A 13,325-nucleotide genomic window follows, 5' to 3' on the forward strand; every position below is an offset into this window, starting at 1 on the left:
GCTCAGTTGACTACATGCTCTATGTTTCAAATGTATCTATGTGTTTGATATCTATGGATGTATATGGTATAGCCAGGGTCAGGCATCAGCATTGCAATTCTCAGCTGTGCCTGGGTGTGCCTTTGTGACTTTGGGAAGGTCTTAAGGCATCTATTTTAAGCACTCTATTTGATGTCTCCACTTTGTTTGGACCTAAATTTAAGGATTATCTGATCAGAAGTGGACAGTATGGCAAGACATCTGACAACGGTGATCTGTTTTTTTACCCCTTCATTGGATCTTTTCCACAATCAGAAGGGAGGTAAGTGGCTTTTCTTCTGGAAGTTCCAGCATTTTTTCCAAGATGCTACATGTGGTAATTGCCCTCCACCCTGGTGCAGAGGAGAGAAGTTCAATAGATGGTGCCATATAGGCAGGAGAGGTCTACAAAACTAGGGTTTTCAAGGACCTTGTCCAACAAACCCTTTCAATGTTCCTGAAGTTTTGTTTTAGGTCCTGGACTCTGGTGGGAGTCAGGGGCACTTGGCCCTCTACCCTCAAACCTTTGATGCCATCATCACAGATTCCTGAGTGCTGACAGTTGCCATAAAAGGCTACATGGTCCCCTTTCTATTTTACCCTGTCTGGCAAAAATCTCTTCTGAATATTCCACCCTAGCAGTGAAAAGAAGCAACAGGAGAAACACAAAACCTGTCACTAAAATGAGTCCTCCTAGAAGGTCCCACCAGAACAGAGAGGAATCCAAGGTCTATTCAAATTCTTTTTGATGTCCAAGAAAAAAACAATACCTCAGGCCCATTTTGGACCTAAGCAGACTAAATTTGTTTGTCAGACAGACCACATTCTGAATGTTAGGGGTGCAGTCCATTCTACATGCATTGAGGAAGGACAACTTGATGTGTTTGGTAGACCTCAAGAATGCTTGCTATCACATAAAGGTAGCTAGACATTCCAGGAGATGTCTGTGCTTCTTACTGCAACCCAGTCACTGTCAGTTTTGAGCACTGCCCTTTGGTCTCACCACAGACCAAATATATGATGGTGGTAACAGGCCAGCTCAGGCTGCAGGGGTTCCAGGTTTTTCTTTAACTGTATGAGTGGCTCCTGACAGCAACTTTGAGGGCATCACTAGTTCATGCAAGTGACTTGTTGCTCTAGCTGTGCCTAGCCTTTGGGATTACAGTGAACTTAAAGAAATCCAAGCTAGCCCAGTCAAGTGTTTGGAGTTCATATGTTGCCATCTGGGCGCAACCACTCAGATTGTCTGCCTTCCTCTCTCAAGGTTGTCATCCCTGCATCTTCAAGCCCATCAGGTTCTTCTTTCTCAGAAGCCACCCACTTCCGTCTTTCTTTGCTGTCTCAAGTTTATGGCAGCCACTATCTTGTTAGTCCCTTTGGCCAGATTCTTCTTCAGTTCCGTGGTTTCTGACAACATCCTCTGCAATTTCCCATAAAACTGACAGAGGTTTGTGACTGATTGACTGAGCATCATGGAGAGATGGGTGTCCCCATCCTGGGTGGGAGAGCTTTGTTGATGATGCTTTCTAAGGGAAGGTGCAGTCAAAAGAGCAGAGTTGCCCTTGGATGTAGCTGACAGGTGCATGGGTGGTGGAAGTGAGTGAGCAGGACATATTAAAAACAAAAAAAATGATGGAAGCAAAAATGGCCAAGCTACCGAGGTGCCCTTAGGATCCATGACTAGCCCCAGCAATACTGGAGTAAGTCCAGAGGAGGGCAGTAGGAGATTATCTGGTATACCTCATGTGGATGTGGGCCACTGTGGAGCTGTGGTGATGCAGTGAGGTCATTGGGACCAAAACTAAAACTGACTGACAAGAGGTTTGTCACCACCACATATCATGGTGGCAACAGTGGGTCATCAGGATGTCCCTTTGTCCTTCACCCTCCTTCGGCCAATGTGACCATGGATGCCCCCCCCTGGGGTGGGGGGGCACTTTTTGGGAAGGTCAGTTCAAGGTGCCTTGTCCCATTTGGAGGCCAACATGCACATCAGTGTTTTAGAGATGAGAGTGGTCCTCCTGAAATTGCAAGCTTTCCAAGACCGTCTCCAAAGGTGTAATATCTGTCCAGGCTGACCACATCACTGTGGTCTGGTATATCAACAAATAAGGCAGAATCTGATCTTATCCACTGTGTTGAGAGGGGATCAGGGTGAGGCAATACTTTCTGATAGCAATTCACATCCTGGGGAAATCCAACACCCAAGCAGACGAATTGAGCAGGAGTATTCTGGTGTTCTTGTTATGTTCTTGAGGGTTTTCTTTAAAACAAAAAGTCATGTGAAATATGAAATAGGTTCAAATAGATATGCCAAAAAACAACTGTATAAAAGATTAACCTGCTAAACTTTAGTATATACATGTAACACAAAAGCTATAACTAGGCATGTAAAAAAAAGCATAACAAGTGGGAGTAATAACTTCTTATCATAATGGCAACACTTTCCATAGTATCTTTGAAGAAAGAGTAGTGAACTGTATTAAGAAGTACAAAGTGCAAATAGCAATGCTATAGGAGAACTGAGCATGTGAATTTGAAAAATAAAGGATTTCAGTATGGTTATTCAGCAGAATATCTGGGACAAAGGAAAAGGGGAGTGGTGCAGCGGTTAGCATTGTCACCTCACAGCAAGAGGTGCTGCAGTTTGATTCTGGCTGGGGTGTCTTCTATGAGGAGTCTGCATGCCCTCCCTGCATTCACATGGGCTTCCTCAGGGTGCTCAAGTTTCCTCCCTCATTCCAAAGACATTTGTCTGGAGTGTTTCTCCCTGGGCCTCCAAAGAAAATGTGCTCTGTCCCAGTCAGACTTTTTCGGTAAACAAATATTGAATAAATAAAAAAAAATATTAATTGCTGGAGGGGCTCTAGTTATAAAAGAGGAGGGAAAAAATAATGGTAGATTTGTAGTAGTGAGAAAAAAGATAATAATGGTAAATTTATAGTAGTGAGAGACTACTGACAGGGGAGGAGGATTGTTCTGGCAGGTATTTATGTTCCACCTGGGACTGCTATGGTGCAGCATGGGGGAAATCTGGGAGAAATATTCAGCTTTCACTGGGGAGTATTACTTATAAGTGGGGACTGGAATTCGATTTGCAGCAGTGGGGATGTATGTGGGGGCTTGTAGGTGAGAATGTAACAAGACAAGCTAGATGTCTGAAGAAATTAATGGGAATATTTGCAGTGGAATAAATAAGTTCAGTGATTGGAGCTTGGAAAGAGTTTACACATTACTCCCCAGGGTACAAAGAGTGGGCAAGGCTGGATGGAAATTATATTTCACAGGAATGCGTGCATTCAATTGAGGGTTTTGATATGCATCCAATGGCTATTTCAGATCACATGCCAATGTTAACTAAAATAAAAATGCAGGGTAGTGGATTAAAAATAAAATGGTGCTTTCCCACTTATCTTTTAAACAGACAGGAATTGGAGGAATGGGTGGTGGAAATTACTCAGGAGTTATTAAGGAAGATAGGAATTTCATCATAAAATATAGCTGGGAGTGGGAGAAAATGAAACTGGAGTTGAAGGATACTGTGGAAATAAGAGAAAAAGATATGTGGTTAAGAAGTATCAGGAATTCTTTAGCGGGACTGACAAGATTTAAATTATTGCAGAGTGAGAGGGATTGTCACAGATACAAAGAGAAAATACTCCACAAAGAGGACATGCAGAGAACTAGAAATAATTCCATAGTTTATTACATGCAATCCATAAAGCTTTCGGGTAATGACCCTTCCTCAGTGTGTATAAGAAACAGTATTGTCTCTTTGTACCTGTTTGTTCTCCTGTGTGGTTCACCATAGTGCTGGTCTGGTTTGTTTAACTAGGGATTCTTACAGAACCAGGGAAGGCACAACTGTGGAGTGCTGGAGAGAGGATAGTGGACTACCTGGATGGTGTCATGAATTTAGAAAGATTGCTGTTAAGCAGCTGTTTTTGATGATAACTTCCGAACAGAAAAGCTTTTAGCACTGTGGCTAGGGCAACGGTAAGTAGAGAGGGTTGTTGTCAAGCTTAGGGAGCCTGTGATGGGGAAGGTGGCCAGAGATCCTGTAGAGCTTCTGGAAATATTTCAGAAATGTTGCGAAAATCTGTATGGGGCAGGAAATGTGGAGATCAAGAGGGATACAAGTGGAAATGTTTGTGGAGGAATTAGATACACCAGGGTTAGAGGTAGATGAGGCTTGACTGTTAACAGTTGGGATAGAAGAATATGAGATAAAAAATGGTGATGTGTAACCAATCTACAGGAAAATCTCCAGCAATAGATGGTATTCCTGAGGAAGTTTGGAAGCTGGCAGGGAAGAAAGTGATAAAGATCTGGAAGGTTTTGTTTAACAGTATTTTAAAAGGAGGAGAAGCACCAACATCCTGGAAGAAAGCAATGGTGGCTTTAATACCTAAATATGGGAAAGCAGTATCAGATCCAGCATCATATAAGCCCATTAAACCATGACTATAAAGTGTTTATGTCCATAATGGCTAAAAGAGTGACAGGAATGTTGTTAAAGTTGATAGCTATGGATCAATGTGTGTTTGTAGAGGGAGACAAATATCTGACATTACTATAGTGGTGATGATCTAGGGGGTAGGCTGAATGCAGGAAGACACCACTGTTGTTGATGGGTCTTCATGCAGTGAAAGCATTCAACAGAGTAAGCTGGGCAATGGAAGTATTTGCATTCTCTGACACAATAATAAGGTTAATTAGAATATGTGAGGGATTGGAGGCAAAAATGAAAGTGGAGGGGTTTCTCTCTGATAAGTTCTGGTGTAACAGAGGAGCCAGGCATGGGTGTCTTCTTTCCCTTTGTTATTTGCATTATATTTAGAACCATTAGCAAAAACAATAAGGGATTCAGAAATTTATGATATAATTGGTATGGTAATAAAAATGGCTTTATTTTCAGATGAAATTATTTTATACCTGATAAAACAGAAAAGAACATTTCAGTCTTGTGGAACATTCTGAGACAGTTTCAAGTCTTTTCAGGATACAAAATTAATGATGATAAAACAAAGGTAATACCTGTAAACTATATACTCACACAAGGATTTGTTTAGCAATACCCATATCTATGGGGACATGATAAAAAGAAGCACTTAGGATGAGTTAACAAAGATTCTGTTATGGTAGCTAAGGAGTGTGAGAAGAGACTAAACAAAAGGTAATAACAAAAACTGAGAAACCAGGAGCTCTTGCCTATGGGTAATTTTATACACAGGTCAGGCATATTTTTTTATCAACCAGAGAAGAAGTTGGATATCAATAAAAAGTTGAAGGATTTTATCTAGAAAGGGAAGAGGGCAAGAATCAAAAGGGGTAAGCTGATTCTTGCAACAGAACAAAGTTATTTGGGATTACTTGATTTGAATGGTTATTTCAGAACTACAAAGTTAAGTTAATACATAGCACAAGCAGAAAGCTATAATTCAAACTGGAAAGGGATGAAACGGGGAACCTCGGGAAATAACAGACTGTGATTCTGGGTGCAGATTGTTAAGGAGAATAATAATAGTAATGCAGAATATTATATTCATAAAGTAACAGAAAAGTATTCTAAGAATTAAAAGCAAAACACCAGGACTTGGAGACGGCTGTACAATCCAGTATAAAAATCTTTATTCAAAACAAGAGCTTTCATGGGTAACCCCACTTCAGATGTCTAATACATTTTAAAAACAGCTCTTGCTTTAAATATCGTCTTGAAACACATGATTAAAACCAACCAATACATTGTTCTGGTGTGAACAAGCACTTTCAATTTAAAGTAACATTCTACAAGGTACATGCCATTAACTAAACTAGAAATCTGAATGTATATGTATACACTTCTAAAAGCCTATTTATAAAATATCTAAATTGTAATTCAAAATTCCCATATCATTTCATTTTACAATCACAAGCAAAGAATATATCTGCAGATATTTACATTTTCCACTTATGTTCTCCAAAACACATACAAGCCTATAACAAGAAGTCAGTTATTTATCAAACAAACAATTAACTTAGGATGCAGGGGTATATATTCATTTAATCCATGACCTCTATCAGCCCTTAATCTTACTATCTACTTAGCTTCAAGCTCTTCAGTGATGTTCCGTAGGTCCCCCCCCTCTTATATTCTCATATGTTCTTCCTATAACTAGAAATTTTAAAGCATATTCCATAGCATTATTGATAGTGTGTCTGGCCAAGGCATTCACTTTGTTCTTTTTATGGATGACATAAATGTGTTCACGTATTCTTTCCTTCAGAGATTACATAGAAACTACGGCACACTATGCAATGGGCCAAGTAGACTAGGTGCTCTGTTTCACAGGTGGCATTGATGTCAAACTCATATGTCTTTCACTGATCTGGATGTTCAAATTTAGAAGTACAATCTATATATTTACAAAAATTACATCTGCCACATTTTTTACCTTTTTCTACGGCTGGCCTTATAAGGCCATGCTTCCTATCACTAACCTTAGGTTGACATAACCCTCTCTTCAAAGATTTATAGTTCTTCAGTGAATACTTGGTTTTCACATCTATTAGACTACTAATGCTCTTATCTAGTCTCAATATAATTCCAATGTTTCTCTGTCACTTTCTTATACATCCATGCATCTTTAGAGTGGTAAAGTGATATTATAGTTTGTTTATGTTCTCTAAAGTCTTTACACCTAGAGAAATATGGTTTGGCATTTAAACATATCTGTTTATTCACACATTTATGCCATCCATAAAAAGAACAAAGTGAGTGCCTTGGCCAGACACACTATCAATAATGATATGGAATGTGTTTTTAAATTTCTAGTTATAGGAAGAACATATGAGAGTATAAGAGGGGGGACCTACGGAACATCACTGAAGAGCTTGAAGCTAAGTGGATAGTAAGATTAAGGGCTGATATAGGTCATGGATTAAATGAATATATACCCCTGCATCCTAAATTAAAGTCTAGGCAGCTTTTTAGGTAAGATGTACTGTGGAATTGTTTGTATGATAAATAACTAACTTCTTGTTATAGGCTTGTATGTGTTTTGGAGAACATAAGCAGAAAATATAGATATGTGCAGATATATTCTTTGCTTGTGATTATAAAATGAAATGTCCTAAGTTAATGTCTGGGCAGCTTTTTAGGCAAGATGTACTGTGGAATTGTTTGTATGATAAATTATTGAATTCTTGTTACAGGCTTGTATGTGTTTTGGAGAACATAAGTGGAAAATGTAAATATGTGCAGATATATTCTGTGCTTGTGATTGCAAACTGAAATGTTATGGGAATTTTGAATTACAATTTAGATACTTTATGAGATATTTATTTAGATAGGCTTTTAGAAGTGTATACATATACATTTACATTTCTAGTTAAGTTAATGGCATGTACCTTGTAGAATGTTACTTTAAATTGAAAGTGCTTGTTCACACCAGAACAATGTATTGGTTGGTTTTAATCATGTGTTTCAAGACGATATTTAAACCAAGAGCTGTTTTTAAAATGTATTAGACATCTGAAGAAGTGGTTTTACCTAAGGAAGCGCTTGTGTCAAATAAAGATTTTTATACTGGATTCTACAGCTGTTTCCAAGTCCTGGTGTTTTGCTTTTTATTCTGGATCTGTTTTGTGCAGGACAAGTGAGTTCTAAAGCTTTGGTGGCAGTCTTGTGTTTTTGCTTTTTACTTCTGATTTTGTGTGCTACCTTAACTTTGGACATTATAGCTGAAGGATGTTATAGAACGGACAAGATGTTATAGAACTGGATTATATTCCAGGTGGACTGCAACAAAATATTCAAGTGAATCTTTTGATGAAGGCAACTAATTATGTTCACAATCCTTTGCTGGACTGTACCATTGATGAAGGTGAGACTGAAGCAGTTGCTATAGATTTGTCTGGTCTTAAAAAGAAGTTGCTAGCCTTAGAGAAAGACTTGTTTAAATTGAAACGAGCACAATTTGAAAAATGTCATATGGATATTTGCCTCATAGAAGGCCTTGTTCCAAGAGGCCTTAGAATTTTAAAAATGCCTTCTTATGTGATCTGTGACAAGGAGCTACTTGTTGCCTGGCAGAAAGTGAATTTATCTACTAGTACCTCTTATATTAAACTGTTGATTTCAGCAGCAGAGAAAGAGATACAGGCATACACTCTGTCAGCCAAAACAAAATATGCTGAACTGCTTTCTCTTTTTGATAAATATTTACTGGATGTCCTGGACACTATTTCAGCTTATGAGCATAAGCTGACTAAACAAAAACTGAGGAAAATAGTCTGTGACCATCATGATTTTGAATCTGGGCATATTTTTTCCTGGCTCAGGTTCTCAGAAAGCAGAGGCATATCAAATGGGCCAAGAACGACCTCAGTGGAAGCTTCAGCCAATGATTCACAAGCTGTAACTGTGATTGATAATGAGGACACGCTCACGAGTTACATCACAGCCGTTACAACGCTGACTGGTGTTGAAGACAATACCACTAGTTAAACGACCACTATTTCTTCAATAAATTCACATTTTATAACTTCAAATGGGACAGGAGCCAGACAGAAGACATTTTAAGTTAAAGCAATGGTACATCAGTCAGCTGAGAAGACGATGCCTTCCAGAGGAACTGACTTGAACACTAAATTCCCTTTAGGGCAATGTCAGCTGTCCTTTCCTTTTCCTGTGAGAGATTCAAACAGGGTGAAAGACCAGTGCCCAAGAGGAAGGAGCAGAAGTCGACAGAAGAGAAAAACAGACAACCAAATGATGAACCAGGGGTATATAAAGAAGGCCTTCTTCAAGGAAGGCTAGTGTGCAATCTTTCTGACTATGTTTTAAATGAGAATGAACTCAGTGTTTTACAAAAAGGACTCAACATACATTCTTACAAGGTACTGTGATTTAACAGATGCTATTTTTGACATCAAGTGTTTTACCAGAAATGTGATGTTGAAATTGCTACATAATGAAGCTAAAAATGTCATTAATACTAGTGTTAATATTTTTAGGAAACCTAGTCTGTATGTACCACAACTAAACCCTTTGTTAAATGCCTTTGAGCAACTTTGCATAGATGATTTTCACAAGATAGCTGCTAAATGTCACAATAGGAATAAAAGTGGGTTTAATTTAAGCAACAAGAACATCTTGCCTTGAAAAATCTACAAAAGAATGAAGACTGCTATAAGACCTGCTGATAAAGGCGGCCCTATTGTAGTGTTGAATACAGTTGCATACAATAGAATGATGCATGAAATGTTGAATGACAACAAATTTTTATGTGAAAATTAAAGCTCATCAAGTTGTCCAGCAAGGTAGTCACTAAATTAAAGGAGATATGACAGAATGGGTTGATTAGTAAAGATATGTTAGACTATTTTGTTGTTGAGCATCCCACCACCCTGGTTATACAAGGGTTATCTAAAATTTATTAAAGTATAAGGTGTCCCCCTATGCAACTGATAGTATCTGGAAGGAGTTGGTGCACAGAACCAGTCTCAATATACTTACAGACATTTTTGAGACCTAAGATTAACAACATACAGCACATTTTAAGAGATAAAGAACATTTTCTGATTGATTTGTTCAAGTATACACAAGACTTTGAAGTGATGCAAAAGACATATATGGTAACCCTTGATGTGGTGTCTTTATTTACAGTGATACTGAATAATGTAGGAATAGAAAGCATCTGTACTTTTTTAAGGGAGATGTTCATGGTTGATTCACATACCATAGAGCAAGTTAGTCAACTTTTAAGTATTGTGTTAGAGAACAATGTCTTTGTTTTTGGGGGAGATCATTATTGGCAGTCTAATGGCATAGCTATGGGCACCTCATGTGCCAATAGCTACGCCAATGCCGTAATTGTAGTTGGGGAAACCAAGTTTATATTGAAGGGCCCCTATGCAGACAGAGTGCATTTTTTAAGGAGGTTTGTGGATGACCTCTTCATTTTGTGGAGAGGAAACAGTGAAGAACTGAAGGGGTTTGCACAATATATTAATCAAACGTCTACATTTCTGAAGTTTACACATACATATTCCATGAAAACAGTAAATGTCTTAGACGTTAATGTTGAAAAGAAAAATGATGGCACTGTGGTCACTCGTCTGCACAAGAAAGAATGCCATGTAAACCATTTATTAGCTAAAGATAGTATGCACATCCATATAAAGAATGCCATGTAAACCACTTATTAGCTAAAGATAGTATGCACCCCCCATATAAAGAATGCCATGTAAACCATTTATTAGCTAAAGATAGTATGCACCCCATATAAAGAATGCCATGTAAACCATTTATTAGCTAAAGATAGTATGCACCCCCATATAGAAAATGCCATGTAAACCATTTATTAGCTAAAAATAGTATGCACCCCCATATAAAGAATGCCATGTAAACCATTTATTAGCTAAATATAGTATGCACCCCATATAAAGAATGCCATGTAAACCATTTATTAGCTAAAGATAGTATGCACCCCCATATAAAGAATGCCATGTAAACCGTTTATTAGCTAAAGATAGTATGCACCCCATATAAAGAATGCCATGTAAACCATTTATTAGTTAAAGATAGTATGCACCTCCATATAAAGAATGCCATGTAAACCATTTATTAGCTAAAGATAGTATGCACCCCCATATAAAGAATGCCATGTAAACCATTTATTAGCTAAAGATAGTATGCACCCCATATAAAGAATGCCATGTAAACCATTTATTAGCTAAAGATAGTATGCACCCCCCATATAAAGAATTCCGTGTAAACCATCTATTATCTAAAGATAGTATGCACCCCCATATAAAGAATGCCATGTAAACCATTTATTAGCTAAAGATAGTATGCACCCCCATATAAAGAATGCCATGTAAACCATTTATTAGCTAAAGATAGTATGCACCCCCATATAAAGAATGCCATGTAAACCATTTATTAGCTAAAGATAGTATGCACCCCCCATATAAAGAATGTCATGGAAACCATTCATTAGTTAAAGATAGTATGCACCCCCATATAAAGAATGCCGTGTAAACCATTTATTAGCTAAAGATAGTATGCATCCCCATATAAAGAATGCCATGTAAACCATTTATTAGCTAAAGATAGTATGCACCCCCATATAAAGAATGTCATGGAAACCATTTATTAGTTAAAGATAGTATGCACCCCCATATATAGAATGCCGTGTAAACCATTTATTAGCTAAAGATAATATGCACCCCCATATAAAGAATGCCATGTAAACCATTTATTAGCTAAAGATAGTATGCACCCCCATATAAAGAATGCCATGTAGACCATTTATTAGCTAAAGATAGTATGCACCCCCATATAAAGAATGCCATGTAAACCATTTATTAGCTAAAGATAGTATGCACCCCATATAAAGAATGCCATGTAAACCATTTATTAGCTAAAGATAGTATGCACCCCCATATAAAGAATGCCATGTAAACCATTTATTAGCTAAAGATAGTGTGCACCCCCCATATAAAGAATGTCATGTAAACCATTTATTAGCTAAAGATAGTATGCACCCCCATATAAAGAATGCCATGTAAACCATTTATTAGCGAAAGATAGTATGCACCCCCATATAAAGAATGCCATGTAAACTATTTATTAGCTAAAGATAGTATGCACCCCCATATAAAGAATGCCATGTAAACCATTTATTAGCTAAAGATAGTATGCACCCCCCATATAAAGAATGCCGTGTAAACCATTTATTAGCTAAAGATAGTATGCACCCCCATATAAAGAATGCCATGTAAACCATTTATTAGCTAAAGATAGTATGCACCCCCATATAAAGAATGTCATGGAAACCATTTATTAGTTAAAGATAGTATGCACCCCCCATATAAAGAATGCCGTGTAAACCATTTATTAGCTAAAGATAGTATGCACCCCATATAAAGAATGCCATGTAAACCATTTATTAGCTAAAGATAGTATGCACCCCCATATAAAGAATGCCATGTAAACTGTTTATTAGCTAAAGATAGTATGCACCCCATATAAAGAATGCCATGTAAACCATTTATTAGTTAAAGATAGTATGCACCCCCATATAAAGAATGCCATGTAAACCATTTATTAGCTAAAGATAGTATGCACCCCATATAAAGAATGCCATGTAAACCATTTATTAGCTAAAGATAGTATGCACCCCCATATAAAGAATGCCATGTAAACCATTTATTAGCTAAAGATAGTATGCACCCCCCCATATAAAGAATGCCGTGTAAACCATTTATTATCTAAAGATAGTATGCACCCCCATATAAAGAATGCCATGTAAACCATTTATTAGCTAAAGATAGTATGCACCCCCATATAAAGAATGCCATGTAAACCGTTTATTAGCTAAAGATAGTGTGCATCCACCCATATAAAGAATGTCATGTAAACCATTTATTAGCTAAAGATAGTATGCAACCCCCCATATAAAGAATGCCATGTAAACCATTTATTAGCGAAAGATAGTATGCACCCCCATATAAAGAATGCCATGTAAACTATTTATTAGCTAAAGATAGTATGCACCCCCATATAAAGAATGCCATGTAAACCATTTATTAGCTAAAGATAGTATGCACCCCCATATAAAGAATGCCATGTAAACCATTTATTAGCTAAAGATAGTATGCACCCCCATATAAAGAATGCCATGTAAACCATTTATTAGCTAAAGATAGTATGCACCCCATATAAAGAATGCCATGTAAACCATTTATTAGCTAAAGATAGTATGCACCCCCATATAAAGAATGTCATGGAAACCATTTATTAGTTAAAGATAGTATGCACCCCCATATAAAGAATGCTGTGTAAACCATTTATTAGCTAAAGATAGTATGCACGCCCATATAAAGAATGCCATGTAAACCATTTATTAGCTAAAGATAATATGCACCCCCCATATAAAGAATGTCATGGAAACCATTTATTAGTTAAAGATAGTATGCACCCCCATATATAGAATGCCGTGTAAACCATTTATTAGCAAAAGATAATATGCACCCCCATATAAAGAATGCCATGTAAACCATTTATTAGCTAAAGATAGTATGCACCCCCATATAAAGAATGCCATGTAAACCATTTATTAGCTAAAGATAGTATGCACCCCCATATAAAGAATGCCATGTAAACCATTTATTAGCTAAAGATAGTATGCACCCCCATATAAAGAATGTCATGGAAACCATTTATTAGTTAAAGATAGTATGCACCCCCATATATTTTTAAATGTCATTCAGGACCAGTTTTATAGAGTTTCTAGACTGAATGTGACAGATGAAGATTT

Source organism: Protopterus annectens, chromosome 1.part1 (genome assembly GCF_019279795.1).
Source record: "Protopterus annectens isolate FY-2018-M chromosome 1.part1, PAN1.0, whole genome shotgun sequence".
NCBI lineage: Eukaryota > Metazoa > Chordata > Ceratodontiformes > Protopteridae > Protopterus > Protopterus annectens.